Genomic DNA, 16,107 nt, shown 5'->3' with positions numbered 1-16,107 from the left:
CAGGGACTGAAACCACTGGGGTAATTCCAGGCTGGGGAAGTGACAACAAAGAAGATGCAAGCTGAAAGCAAAGCCTTCATGTGGAAAGGCTCATTCCTCTGGCAGGAAATAGGAGACACTTGGTGATTGAACAGTGAGACAAACATTGGGAAGCAGGTGAGGGAGAAGTCTTTAAAATAGAATAAAAAACAGCTGGGAAAGCATTTCTGAAAGATGTTACATATAAATACTATAGTAGTATACTGATCTGAAGCACTCCCTGTTTTTCATGTAATAAATTGAATTTGTGAGGTTTTTTTATTCATTCCTGTTTGTTGGATTCCACATGCATACACACATCCACCAGTATTAATGTTATCTTTGTTTCTCTGGTGCTGATGCAACAGGTTTTCCATTTCCAAGGTTAAATTTCCCACTGTACAGTAGAGCAGGAATATAAAAGTCTCAAAAATGTTAAGATTGCACGGAACCATGACAGCTGTTCTTGCTAACTTTGCTGCTTACCAGTGCTGAGGCTTCTAGTGAGCAGAGAATTAACATCTGCTGTCACAAGCTGATTCCAGAAGTGACAGCAAGTTGCAAACTGAAAAATGTTGGCACAATTTCTCTTATATGCCTTACACTGAAAGCAACTTATGGAATTCACTGACTGTGTGCAAGGGAGGCAGTCTGCAGTAATTAATGGCATATTTAAAATCTGTGGCACATTTGCATTTGTCTCTACAGAAAGAGGAAGATGACAGCATCTAGGTAAATACTCAGCAGAATTTCACACTCAGGATTCTTCTGTCTCAGTAATCTGTAAGCTTGCTGTAAGCAGTTAAAGATTATATTTACCCCACTGGGAAAAAATTCTTATTAAAGAGTTTTCTGACTGTTTGTACAATCTCTTTTTTTCTCTCTCTCCTTCCCTCCTCACTTTAAAAAATCGATTTCAAATTCACGGAAAGAATCTAAAAGAAGATTGGAACAAGAATAAAAAAGAATAACACGAATCTAAAAGAAGATGTGAAGATCAACTTCCAGGGGATGGCATGAGGGAGAGAACAGCTGGTTCATCTCTGTCACTTTCACTTCTTGTTTTGAAGTCAGCTGGCGGTGAGCGAGCGCTCCCATCTCCCTGTGAACCTGTCAGGTTTGCAGTGGGCAGTAAAGCCCTCGTGTCTTTCCAAGTGAAAAACCAGTTAGAGAATGAGAAGTGGCTGAGATGATCAATGCCCAGTTTGAAGCCTGGCATGCTTGTCTTGCTGAGTTTGGTGGCACGTTTGGGATCTGAGCTGACATTAATGACGGAGAGCACGGAGCCACCCGCTCAGCTGTCTGTCCGAAGGGACTCAGTAGAGAATCCCAGCTCCAACGGCTCAAAACACCTACAGAAAACTTCTAGGAAGGAAAATGAGGCAATTGTAACCACAAAAGGCTTCCTGGCTGCCAGGAATACACAGGTACCTCACACCCCTCACTCAGATGACTTGGACATGCTGCAACAACACCAGAGAAAAACCCAACTAAGACTAAATCCCATCTCCTCTGCCAGGGTGGTTTTTCTCTTTGCTGCAGCTGTTTTTAAAAAAATATGGAGAAACACCCCAGTCACTCTCTTGGAAAGAAGAGGGAGGTTCATCTGTTTGCTCTCAGAAGACATGGCGAAGCTGTCACTGCAAATCATATTTGAAATAAGAGTGTGGGAGTACGTGTGAGACGGAGGGAAGATGAGAGAGCTTACACTTAGATAAGACAAAGACAAGCTCTTCATACACAAAAGCTATTCTTTTGTTGCTCCTACCAGTCCCACTTCCTCCTCCCTGAAGTTTCCACTTCCTTTCACTGGATAACATTTCTTACAGCCTCAGGTAATGCACTCTGGCAAAATGCTGTGCTAACTGAGATCTAACTTTTAAGACACACAGAACACATTGGTAATTTCACACAGGAAAAACATCTTCAGCAGGCAGCCTTCAACAATAAGGAGCATGAAGTAACAGCTTCTGAAACATTCCTGGTAGAATAAAAAAACCCTCTGACTGACAATTCATTCCTCATAACATGGTAAGATTGATTGCCTTAGAAAGCCTATGAAATCACATTCCCAGTGATGTTATTTGAAGGCTCTGTATAATTCATCGACCACTCTGTCATGCATTGTGCATGTGATGTTATATTTTGGACACACTGGGAAGTATTAGATATAAAATTACTTTGTATGATGCAGCCCAGACGTAAAAAAAGTGCATTGCTTGGGACTATATGATTCAGTGAGAAACTATAAATGGGAAATTACTGGAGCTGAAATTTTATTGCAAAGTTATTTATCTTTGTTATTACTTTCTGAGTCCTTTTGTGCTTATGGGTTGCTACAACAGATAGAAAAACTCTTATTTACACTTTACACTGAGGATTATGAAGGTGGAAATAGTCACTGCATACCAAAAAAAAAAAAAAAATAGATTAATGTGTGGTCCAATTTTGTGTTTATTCTCCTAATGTCTAAAACTGAATTTTATGTATATTGATATGTTTATGCATACACAGACACACACATTCAGTCTGAACAAACAGTTCTAGAATTAAACTGAACATGAATAGTGATGTATTATTTTAACAGAGAAAGATGTGAAGATGATTTTAAAGAAAAGGGAGGGTCTTTTCATTGTGAGAAGAAGGAAGTATACATATATAAAAATGCCTTGGCTGCACATAGATTTCACAGGTAGAAAAACAAGTGTTTGTAAGGAAAACACATCTATTCATAAAGGTGACAATTTCCATCTATAGCTTCTAATTCTGAAAAGCAGAGAATGCTTTCAGTTCCCAGCTCTGCAGTTGCAGCCTGGCTCAGGACTTCATCCAGGTGCCTTTAGTTTGTCAAATCAATTTCCTGTTCTTGCATGCAGTTAGAGCACTGCTGCTCCAAAAATGGGCTTTCACTGGCACTCAGGCTGCAGCCACTGGTGGCTGTGGCTGGGTGAATCAATCATGTCCTGCACTGCAGCACCACTGGGTGTGGAGGATTTAACTTTGGCCAGCTTTAGTTTCTGAGCATTTAAACTTCTGAACTTTCAGAAGACTCTGACAGATGACACACGAAAAGCTGGAAGAGAACAAGTTCTGAGAGAAACTCACACAGTTTGCAGGTGGCTGCATTATTCTACCAAACCCCATCACTAGTTCCACCCTTATGTCTCTTTTATAAATGTTCCTACCACGTGGTCCATCCCTCTGGAAGAAGATGGAAAGGAAAAGGACTGCATTCCAATATCACAGCCTCCAACTGGATTTCTGTACTGCTAAGAGCAAAGGGAATTGGGGATTTCCAGAGGAGGCTTCAGCCCCACAGACATCTCCAAAGCCATGCCCTTTGCTCCAGCTGCTTCCCCAGTGCAAGCTGAGCAGCCTGGAACTCCTGCTGCTTTAAAAGCATCTTCAACAAATACAAGAAAATGAATCAAAACCAGGAGACTGAGAATCCCAGATGATGCAGCCAGCTGAGCTCTTTGCATCATTTCTAATTCTCTGTAGCCTGAAAGGATTACAATAATGCTAATTTTTGTAAATTCCACTTGCTCATCATGGCAAGTTGAGGGGGAAGCATATCCTGCATTGGTTTGTGGGGCCATAATAGAACTTTCTGTAACTCAAAAGAAGAATCTAAAGATTCCATGACCTGCACAACTGTTCAAATACAGGATATCAGCAAAAATCCTAAAATACACAAAGAACCAGATTTACCAGAAACTGGTAAGTATTCTGGTCAAGACAGGATCTGATAACCATGTAAAATAGAAATACAATTAAACAGGAAATGTTATTTTTTAACAAGATATTTGCAGAGCTGCTCATGCCCATAATCTCAGGGATTGGAAACTTCCAGATGAAAATGTTGTGTATTGAAATCTTTGCTCTTAATTGTGGTTATATGATAATAATGTTAATTGAATTATCTTGTAATTATCTCATATAGGTATCTCTAAGTATCTACATATTAACATGAAAGTGCAATTGCATTCCTTATAGTGATGTCTTGGAAATGAATCTAAAAATTAAAATAAATCCTTTACAGAGGCATCTCATAGCTTCAAAGAGAAAAATATTGAGACATTCAGAAACAGATTTTTTTTTTTTCCCCCAGTGGAGAGGCCCAACATGCTAATTCAGAGTAGTTAATGAACAACTAAACTGATTCTCCTTGTAACTAGGAAACACATATTTGGTGTGAGAGGGTAATTTTGAAGGTAAAGAGGAGAGGAGATAATTTTTCATTTGAAGAAAGTAGTATCATTTAGTGATTAGTAGCAACAAAAAAATATGTCTAGTTTTTCCCTTGCCTGTCATTTTCCTGTGCATGTCAGGTTTTGTGCAAGCATCCATAAATCAGCTATAATAAAATCCAACTCATAGAAATGATATCAGGTTATTTAAGCATGCCCAGAAAGAAGACATGGGAATGACAAATAATACTTTTACAAGGTAACAACTTCACATTGGCTATTAATGGGTGCATTTAATTTGTGTTTTAATTTAAAAGGCAGATTCATAAGTGCATTTTCATTGTCCCCAAATCAAAGGATATATAAAAAGAGAGAAATGCCAATGTTTGGTTAAGGCATATAATTTGCTCAGCTCCTTAATCAAGTACTAAAGTGTTATTTCTTACAATTCAGTGCATATTAATTTTTGCTGAAAAACTCCTCTGCTAAGTTTTAGTCCTGCATACATCAGCTGCAAAAATGCATTAGCACACTGCTTAATAAAAGGAACTATTTTACCCTTTTGTAAATCTAAGCCCATTTTCCAAAGGTTAATATTGAACATGGAATGAGCACTGAACAAACAAAGATTTTACCCCAGGCACCGTTAGCCAAGTGTTTAAAAATCACCTTTTCTGCATGAAAGGGTGATTCCAAGAGAATAAACCCCAGACATTCAGCTGGTTAAGTAAATTAATTCCTCCACCTGTCTTTGCTGAGCAAAGACTGAAACCTGCTCACCCCAAAGCCCTGCAGGCTGCTCACAGGGCTGGGCTGCTGAACTGGGGCTTTTCCCACTCATCCCAAACTACCCCTTCAAGCTCTCACTGATACCATTCTTATTGGAGCTGAAAGGAAATACCTTTCCAGAACAACTTAACTGTTTATTTTGTTACAGCAAGCTATGCTCCAGTCTCCATAGGAAACCAAAGCTGGGCCCTGCATGGAATTCCCAATACTGTAAATATTCATTGCCAGGTAAGATTAATTTCTTACTCTGCACACAGAGCCCTTCAAAACACATTCAAGCACCATGCAGCTAAAAAAATTAATTTCTCTTTATTCTTCCTCTTTTGCCTTGGATTTATAATTTTTTCCCCCTCTTCACTAAATATAAGACAATTTTCAATTGAACTATCTCAGCATGGTGAGTTTTTCCTGTATCACTGCAGCCCTGCAAGTGGTTGCCTTGTGAAAAATTGCCCTACATTGATCTAACCTGAGTTTGCACTGCCTCCCTCTGCAACACGAGCCAGACTGGCACTGTAACCTGAAGAGACATGTCCTCTAAATGTGCTCTGGCTGTGGATTTTTTCAGACTTTGTCCTGTACAGAGAGCTGGGTAACATGTCCTCAAACCCCATCTAGCTCAGACAGACAGACTCATAAACTTTGACAGCTTTAGGAAAGAGCCCAAACTTTTCATTGTCTATCCACCTCTCCATTAAAAGCAAACTCTTCAGCTATTTATTTATCAATGTTTTTGGATTCATAGCAACTTCTATCAGTATTATGAAGTAATCAGCACTTGGAAAATGCAACTTTTGAGTTTTAAAAAATGCTCTTTTGCAGCATTATAAACTTTCTTAATTTTGTGTTGCCTGGTACTGAAGGGCCAGAAAATTGGCCTGTAGGCTGAATTCCTTGAGTCCACATCCTTGTTTGTGGCTCTCCAGATGTAGCAGCTGACCAGGAAAAACAATTTCCTCTGCCCCCAACTCTGTTTTCCCAATTCTGAAACCCTGAGCCAGCAAAAAGCTTTAATTAAGTCTTCAGGAAAAGTACCAGTACAGGCCAACCTACCTGCACATCTCACACTATAGACAGCCTGTGACTCACAGTCGAGACATCATGATTTTATGCATGAAAAGCAATAGTTGCTCTAATTATCCTCTAATTAGTTCTCTATTGACTGCAAAGGAAAATGCACGTGCTCGTCTGACAGGTGTGAGAAACACAAAAGAGAAGAGGAAAAGTACAATACTGTCAGATGTTCCCAGACATGCTAACCAATATATCATTCCAAAAAATTTCAGTTTTGAGATGAATATAAAAGCTGAACACATTCTATAGAATAGCTCTAGACAAACTGCCAGGAAGAAGAAGGTCTTGAATTCACAGTGTTTAATATATGATCACATCTCCAAGTGCAGTTAACTCAGAAGTGGGAGGGTACTGAGGGAATGTTAAATGTAGGGCATTATATATTAATATAATTTCTTTCTTTCTCCAAGATAAAGAATATTTTTGCTCACGCAGCCTTAATTTAGATGGCCTGTCAAGTCCTCCTTTCTGCAGTGTCATGATGAAAGACACTGATGTGGGCCAGCAGAGGCAGCGCTGGGGCTTTTCAACAATTACTGCAGAGTTGCTAATGAATCTCCTCCAATGAAAGGCCCCAGCCAGCTTCCTCAGCTAGACCCTCCATCACAGCACCCATAAATTATCCAGTTGTTTGCTTGTGCTGAGTCTCAGAACATTTCTGGGATCTGCTGAAATCAGCACAAGGTCTCACAGTGACTTCAGAGGGTGCTGTAGCAGTCCTCAGCACCTGGATCATCCTGCTGTGAGTCCACGCTTGTGTCTGGTCCTGCAATGAGGCTCATGGGGCTTGTGCAGAGCCCGAGCAATGAGGATCTGCCATTGTGAAATGGAGATGGGAGATCAGCTTGGACTGTGCAAACCCAGCCTAACAGAGCTGCAGGGCCATCCCCAGGCTTAGGGTAAGAGCTGGATGTTGGGAGGCAGCAAAATTCCTGGGATGCTGCTGCCTATTTTACCTGTGAGAGCCCCACAAAGCCAGGCAATCCCAAATGGATTTGGGCACAGTCCTATGGACTGTGGGGCAGCCACCTCTACTGGGAGCCAGTTCACCAGAAATCTTTCCATTTCCATACAAGCAAACAAAGCAGCTTCCCATGGGGCTCCCCTCTCCCTGTTACTCCTGTCCCATGTTCCATTCTCCCATGGGACCCTCATACTGGGGCCCTGCCTCCTCTGGGGGACTCATAATCCAATTTTGCCTACAGTGTTGAGAAAACCTGAGCCTGTGCAGATACACTGAAAATTCTGCCTTCATCTTCACTTGTCATTACACAACGGTATTATCAGAGCATGTTACAGACAAAACTTTATTTTTCAGGGCAGGCGCATCTTGCTGTTTTTCTTGTCAAATTACAGGAGACATTTGCCGGTCTGACCATCCTCATTAAGCAGCTCCTTTATAGCCATGTATTGCCACGGTACAAAGCAGTTTTAAGCTCTTACAAATAAAACAGTTTATCATAATTAACTGCACGATGGGATAGAGCTCCCTAAAGACAGCTATAAATATTGCTTCCTTGCTCCTGACAGCCTGGCAATGAGGATTTGCCACGAGGTGAAAGAACCATCTATATTTTACTACCTCAAGTAGCAGAGCGGGCTAACCAGAGCAGTAATTGCAATGATCACAGTCTTTACCACTCCTGACTGTGCAGAGAAATATGCAGTGACATCACTGGAGAGTGCTCTTTGCTGAGCAGGATCAGTGGGATGCAGCCAGCACTGGAATGTTAACGACTTGCAGTAAAACCAGCCGATTTACCTTCTCATCCATCACCATCCCCACAGACAGCAGAAATGCACTGAAAGGATGTCCATTGAAAGTAGCTTTAATTAACTCTCAGCCTCACTCAGCAGAGAAGAGCTGGGCCTGATTCAGGCTGCTCTAAGGCTGCTTTGCCACAGCTGCAGGGTGGTTTGATGGAGCAGCACCTCTCAGGCAGCTCCTGCAGACCAGCGCTTCCCAGCTGGGAGAGCCACTAGAAGGAATCAAAAGGGTCAGGAGGCTTTGAAATCTTCACTGTAATCTAAATCAAAGTGAATCGTGTTCATCCACTCCCTTTACATGTTCTTATCTCAAGGTCAAGTATTTTCTGTAAACTTTCCCAGGTGCACTCAGAGAGCTCAGCCTTGCCACAGAGGCACCCAAGCCCTGCCAGGGTAAACGGAGAGAGTGCAGTGAAAAGTGCAAGGAGGGAAATGGACAGTCAGTGGGGCCTGGGCTGCTCAATCAATACGTAGCACAAAAACCATTTTTAGTGTGGAAAAATTTAAACTAGATATCTCTGGCTGTCAGCACCTTCCTTTGCAAAAGAAGCTCTGATGCCTCGCTCCTACAGGATGTGGACGCAATGAAAATGTCACACAGTGTGCTCAGACTGAGAGACAGCTCAGAATGGTAGCTTTGAAAGAGTAAGAAATCTCCTGATGCAGAATTGTGAACTCAGCCCCAGACAATCAGGAAATGGACTGACAGACAGCAAAAGGCTCAGCAGGCTAAGCCTGGCCACAAACCACAGTTGTGTTGTGCCTCCAAGACAGAGAGTACAAAAACTAAATAAAATCTTAAGAGCAGAAAGTCATCGGCTTCAGACACAACACGTGTTCACTGATTCAGATCCTTTCCTTATTTTTATGCCACAACCCTTAATCCCTGGTGTCAAGAATCTCATCTAATTCTTTCAGCTTCTTGACTATATTCTCTCACATTGTTACGCAGGGGTGCAGGCTCATTACTTGCTACATGAAGCAGCTCTGCAGAGTTTGTATTTGACTCCTGATTTTCTAAGCCTTCAGATTAAGTCCTCTTATTGTTAGGCTCTTTTGGATCAACTTTATAAAAATTTTTATTTCTTCCTTGACTTATTACTTTATTAAATTTAAATCTTTAATAAAGTCTCCTTTCCCCCATGACAATAAACTTAGCATGAATAAACTTTTCTCACAACTTTTGCAATTTCCCAAGCCTTTATTTTCTCACTCAAATCTGAAAGGTTTCTACATAAGGTGTGTTATTTCTCTAGTGTTCAAAAGAAATAATAATTTAAAAATCCACATTAAAATATGAGTTGAGGGTGCAGCTCCTACCTGCAGCTTACCATGGATTCTAGGATTTACACCTGATATCTGGTTTGTCACTGGAATGCCTGTGCTAGGTTAGAGGTAACTGCATCTGTGGCAATCCATTCCAATTCCTGTGGATTATATACACCTGTGTAAGCTAAACCCAGCTCCACAGTTATGTTTTACCTGTGTGTGCTCATTGCAGAGTCCTGCCACCCATTCCAAGTTTGTGCTAATTGATGATGGCTTGGTTTTGATTGTGAGAGAACAGAGCCAAGTAACACCTCTGCCTTCCCTACTAGATCATGAAGCAGGGCTTTGTTTTGTCTTATTCCTCTTCTTTAACAGCATCTACTTGCACACCATCCCTGTTCAGCTGCTGTGTCTGGAGCAGCAGCTCCTGATCAATCCAGGGGAGCAGGCAAAGGCATCCTTCTTCAGCTGGCAGGCTGCACTTCTTCAGGAGCATAAAATCCATGCAGGGTCAGGCAAGCAACACTTGTGGTGCTGCACACTCCATTATTCTTTGGCTGGTTTCCCATCAGCCCAGCAAGTCAATCTCTCAGGGATGTGCTAATTAGAAAACGGCCCATGAAATTACTGAGACTCGCACCTCAGAGCTCTGTATTGCTCCTCCAAGCTCTCTCCAGAGGGTGTTGTCTGGATCTAGTGCTTTGTCACTTGGAGCTCAGGGCTCAGTGCCTTTAATTAGGGATGTGCCAAAGCTCCTGGGTGCAGTGGGGATGCTGGGGACAGCTCTCTCCATCCCACTCCTGGATGCAGGGGCAGCCTGTGCACACTTTGGAGCAGCTGATCCCCTGGAGTGCTGGGGGCTGATCTCTGTCCCTGTTGTGCTGCACCACGTTCCTACACTCCAAACTCCCCATTTAGCTGGGCCACACAGGGAGCTGCCTGAGAGAATGTGGCATGACACTGAATAATCACATTTATAACCTAATAACGTGGCACCTGGTGTCCACAATTACAGTGGCCACTGCTCAGGAGTGTGGCTCCTGGAAAAGGGAGGGATAATGAATTATTCATCAGCTGCTCTGATCATCAGAAAATTCACACCTCCTCTGTCTTCAATAAACCTTTTCACTCTTATTTATAATCAACCTTTTACTTTGCAATGATAGATGCTAAGTACCTGTTAAATATCTCTGCCATTTCTGGAATAAATGATAGAGACTGAAAAATACTTACTAATAGATTTGCATTATAGTAATTTTTTAATGTTAGAATTAAGCTAAAAAAAAAAAAAAAGGAAGAGAATATAATCAAGGTCAACCAAGAGGCCTGATCAGTGTGAAATGAATGCCTTGATAAATAAAAATAATGATTTGTTGACATCAATATTTTTTACAAGTCAGTAATGGTATTATTACATTCTAAATAAGAATGAAAAATGCAGTGGCTCATAGCCACAGATTAGATGAAATGTTGGTGCCATCTGCTTTAAACTTAAAAAACTATTATTTGGTTATTTAAACTAATACATCAGACTGAGATAAAATCAGTAACTGTTGCATATACAGCTCTTACAGTGAATTTTCAGGAACAGTTTTGCTCTGTGTATTAACCCAAAATATACTAATAAAAAGTCTGAGTAATGGAATATTGTGTGGAGAGTCTCATAAAAGTTGGAGAAAATTTTATTCCAGCTCAGAGTAGCTGTTTCTATGCTAATCTTTGATGCTATTGTGCTTCTTCCTGTATACTGTAAGCACATATACATTGCAGTGGAGGCCTTGGGTAACAACAGGGATTGAACCATTCCCTGCTGTGCTGAAAACCTGTTTTGGCCTTTTGAAAATCATATTCCTGCTGCCCTCAGTCTGCAGAGATCACAGACAAGCAAGTTACAATGCAGTAGAAAATGCACTTTTCCAGCTTGTTTCTGGCTTCTTTAAATTCCACATTTAAGCAGCTACTTAAGCCTCATTGTTTTCACAGTCACTGCCTGCCCAGAGCCTGCTCTGTCTTGCTGTGAATATTTCATTCTTTGATACTGTGTTTGACTCAATACTCTGACTTTTAGCACCAAGTTTCTAAGTATTTGTCCAGTTGTACTGGTCATGACCTTTCTGCATCTAACCTGCTAAAATAAACCTTCAGTCCAAATTATAGAAGTCTAAGATAATATTTTGATTGAGTTCACTGAGCTTTGGATTAGGGTTATGTGTAAAATAATTTAAGGGTAAAATAATTTAAGTAACTTAACAAGTCATAACTTTCAACCCATGTGAACTTTGATCAATTCAGGCCTGACTGTAAGAAGTTCTGAGCAATTCTTGCTTACTTCCAAATCAATAAGTGGCACAGCAGCTCTCAATCTCCCTTTATTTGATCCACAAGTAAGAGCTTAAGAATTTGACCCCATAAGGCAAAATGTTTCTACATAATCAATATGTGAGACCAAAGCCATATCCAAGGCAGCTCTACTGCCCTAAACCCTGCTTAAAAATGGTATCAGTGTCTGTGTTGTAGATAACCTGGGGCTCTGTGGAATTTCAGGAAAACAGCTGGGATTATCAACTCTATAGAAATGGTTTTCAGAAATGATACAATGGAGTCTTTAATAAATAGAAACTTTCTGCAGTACTGAGCTATAAATTACTGTATGATAACATCTTTCCAAAGACAAAACCTCTCAGCACTGTGTGTTTGGGGCTGCTTTATTCTGGTACCAGAATCAATAATGTCCTATCAAGCCTAGGAGAAAATGAAGAGAATTTCCAGGACCCACAGCTGAACTCTTTTCAGGATGACTTCGATACAACAAAGGAAGAAGGTTCTCTACATTGATGCAAATGCATTCCTAAAGGTCACCTTAAGTTTAAAGAAAGTGAGGAAAATCTGATTTCTCAGTGCTGATTCAATAGCACAATGTGTTAGCACTTTCACAATGTGCTAGCACTTTTCAGGAGACTTTGCCACTGGCACTTGCTATTTTTATCTACCCACCAGGCAGCTCAGCAAAACCCAAGAAACAATTTAACTTTGTTCATTCTTCCCCCTTATGTATATAATAATACAGGAAGAAGAAATAAGGTGAAAACATAAAATGATCATTAAAAATGAATGAGAAGAGTGTGGATAGAAGACTTTTGGGTAAATGGGCTGTATCCTCATTGGCATGTGGATTTTTTTTTTTTTTTACTTTGCTGTAGGTTAAACAGAATATTAACTATTTGCTCTGATTGAAGTGCATCGTGTTGTTGCACTGGAGAAACAACAGGGGAATAAATTCTGAACAGGAGATCAATACTGTCACTGCTGCTTCTCCCTTGCTCCAGGGGAAGGGAATTCTGTATCTTTTGGTCTGCAAGCCAGTTCCACTCTGTGCTCAGTTGTTTTCTGGTACTTTAGGTGGAGCTACAACTCTGCCTGCTGCTCCTCTCCCTCCTTCAATGAGAACAGTGTGGGGTTTGCAATATTTCCACACACATGCAAATGTTCAATAATTTATCAATCTGATCTGAAACCAGTGCATGAAGAGATCCCTGTTTTGCCACTGAGATCTACAGTACATGTTCCAGTGGTAATTTTGGTACTATTGGAATGGTTATCCTCTGTGAGATAACTTTACCTGCAGAGTAGTTCTGCTGCCATCTTTGGGAGTCTTTGCAATGGTTTGTTGAACTGCACACTAAGGTTATAAAAACTAATCTAAAAAGGAACAGAGACCTGGATAGCCATTCTCCACTACATAATTAACAGCCTAAAGGCTCTCCTCCTTGAAGGAGGAATAAGGACATCCACAGCAAGTCTTGTGTGCAATATTTTGTTCAAGTCACACCTGAGCTCATTTCACAACTTTCTCACACAGGTAAGCAGAATTCATTCTGATTAATGTAACTAAACAGCCTTTCCATAGCTTTGTCATAAAGGGGAAATTAAGGAAGCTTGTGTCTGCTGAAAATTCAAGTAGTTACACTTAACATAGGAGAGTCTTGGTAAGGTATTAGATCAATCTGCACCCCAAGCACTCTGAAAGAGACAGTCCCCAAACAGAGGCTGTTTGGATTTTGTGTTTGCTGTGAGACCCTTGACTACAACTGCTACAGCTTTCCTAAGCTGATGTACACAGGAGCCCAGGCACAAACTGCAAGCAAGGGAGCATTTCTGGTTCAATCTGTTCTACAACTGCATGACCATATTTATCACTTAGCCAGCACTTATTTCTACAAAGTGACCTTGCTGCAGCAGTTTCTGTGGTGTTCACACAACACTGATATTAGAAAGTGAAATTATAATTCATGGAATACACTGGTAGCTTTTGAAGGCACTCACGAGAGCACTGAGACAACAGAGCAGCTCTGCAGAAATCAAACAAAACCCCACATTTAAGGCTGTTGAACTGTAGAGTTTGAAAACTGCTTTAAGTCCAGCATGATTCTGAAACAGCAGACAGTTTGACAACCATTTTCCAGCAGTGCAGTTAGCTGACAGAGCACAATTCTCCCCCCTCCACAATGTTACTGTCTTCTGATCAACAGAGAAAACAAGAAAACAGCAGAGCTTGCAGTGGCACTCCCCAAGGAGACCTAAACAATACACAGCACTATAACAACCCACTAAAAACCTCCCTTCTGCCCCTGCAGTGGGGTCCACTGCCTGTCCTGCAGACCCTGTGCCACTGTCATCTCAGATCATCCCAATCTGTTCATGGCCAACAGCACAGAAGCTCCCAAAATGTTCTGTGTGGCAGAATTTCTGCCAAGCAGGGATCTCAGCAGGAATTTTCAGGGGTGCAGCAGCAGGATGCAGCCCATTACTGCTTTAGTCAGGAAGCAGATGGCAGCAGTAGTTTGTCTCAGAAATAAGTGACCAGAGCTGCTCAGAGCTGAGCCTCTCGCTGCATTATTCCACAAGGAGGGAAGCACCCTGCTTTTTACACATTTGTTATCCTTATTTTTCACTGAACAGCAAGAAGGTACGTGGGAGGGAAGAACACATTGTTGCTTAGCAATGAGATGCTCATAGCACGGTTGGTTTTTTTAAAGCTTTTGCTAAACATACACATAAAAAGCTAAGATAAAACCACCCTGAGTACAATGGAGAAGTAAAATTGCATTCCTAAGAATGGAATTACTGAGGCCAAAGATTCCATTTCTCTCTCTTTTAGGTACCCAACCAAATGAATATTCTGGAAAAGATTAAGAGAAATGTGGCAAGGATGAAAAGTGATAATTTCCCTGGTATTCTCTCAACTGTGTCAGCAAGCTCAGAACTTGCTGAGCCCCATATCCCTGTCATTCCTGTATCCTCATGGAAGTATCCTCCACTAATTCACAGTGTAGCTGTGGAATGTGTTAGAAATACTGCCACAGTTTCTGTTGAAGCTGCATCCTGATGATTTCACTGTCCCTGTCTCTCATTGTTCCTTATTCCCTCTCTCCTAACTGGTGTTTCAGGCCTTGTGCTCTGAAAAAAGATCTCCTCTGAACCCCTCTGTGGACAAGGATTTAGGATTAACCCCTGGCAGGGTGTGGGGAGGGAAAGGAAGCACAGGATCATCTGTGCTGCACATCACAGAATCATAAAAGTTGGAAAAGACCTCCAGATCACGAAGCCCAGCCTTTGACTGAGGACAACCATGACCACCAAACCACATCATGGAATACTGCACCTACTGATTCTTTGAGCACTTCAGGGATGGTGATTCCACCTCTTCCCTACAGAGAGGGGGGATCCTTGCCTGGGGCCTCCAGCACCACTGGGAAATGGGAGCTCCAAAACTCCCCAGACTCCCCTCAAAAAGGAAGGTGCAAAGTTCTTTCCCAACCAGCTCTTCACTTGAAAGTATATATTCAAATACTTAGGAAATACAGGGCTGCAACACCTATAAGCTGCTAAAAGACCAAAAGATCCCAAAAAAGATCCTGTCTGCTGCAAAGTATGGAATGTCAGGTTTGGCAAAGGAATGGGAAAGGCATCTTAATGCAGATACACTTAAATGTGGATATAACCTCTCCTCCAGCAATTTATATTGAAGCACCAATGAAGTTTTGTACTTCTTTTTGCAAAAGTTTTTTTAAACCTAAAAGTCCATAGAACTAAAAAACCTCTAAGTTTATGACTTGTAATATGTTTCATAAGTTTCTTTTCTGCTATGATTCACTAATATTCATGCTGATGAAAGAAAATCTTATCTACTTTTTCTTGCCTAATTAAAATGTGAAGAATGCACAAAAAAGTGAAGAAATAATCAAGCATATTTTTCTAGTTCTTTTTTGCTGGAATAACATTTTGAGAAGAGGTCCTTCTTGTTTTTACGCTATTAATAATCCTCCATTTGCAAAATCATCAATGTCTGCACAATTATAAAACTGTAATTTCAATTACTGGAGTATGAACAAGTGGGATGAAAGCATGAGTTATGAGGGAGAAACACTGCTTTTTCTTCAACATCTCACTATTAAATCAGGAAACTAACAATCTGTGAGTGGTAAATGGACTTATTTCTAAACAGAACATTGGGTAAAATTAGATTACACAGGCAAGTAATTTCTGAAGCTAAGCAGATTTGAAGTGCTATCAGCTGGGTGGACAAGTTGCACAGCTGGTGTTCTTGTGGGAGACTCTAAGCCCTGGCAAAGAAGAGATACTCAAGTGAATACACAGCAGTCCAAGTATTTTGGCTGCTCCTGTGCTGTGATTTTCTCCATCATCTTCTGGCCTCTCTGATGGGAAGATGGGATGAACTTTCTCACTCGGGTTAGCAAAAGGCTTTGGTACAAGAGCTTTCCCTTGGACACTTCAATGTCCCCTCTGCAAACAACAGCAACGGTCCACAAGTTTCACCTGAAACCATCTAAAACACAATGGCACACCAGCCTTTGGAGCTGGCTTGCCTCAGAATTCAAGGGTTTTCTGAAAAAATGACAGAAGTCTGTCTTTTGGGAGAAATAGGAGAAAATCTCCAGAAACAGTTAAAATTAAACACAGCACCCAGATCTCCCTTGTT

The sequence above is a fragment of the Pyrgilauda ruficollis genome, unplaced genomic scaffold (genome assembly GCF_017590135.1).
Source record: "Pyrgilauda ruficollis isolate IOZ18807 unplaced genomic scaffold, ASM1759013v1 scaffold45, whole genome shotgun sequence".
Lineage (NCBI taxonomy): Eukaryota > Metazoa > Chordata > Aves > Passeriformes > Passeridae > Pyrgilauda > Pyrgilauda ruficollis.
This window is presented reverse-complemented; position numbering follows the sequence as displayed.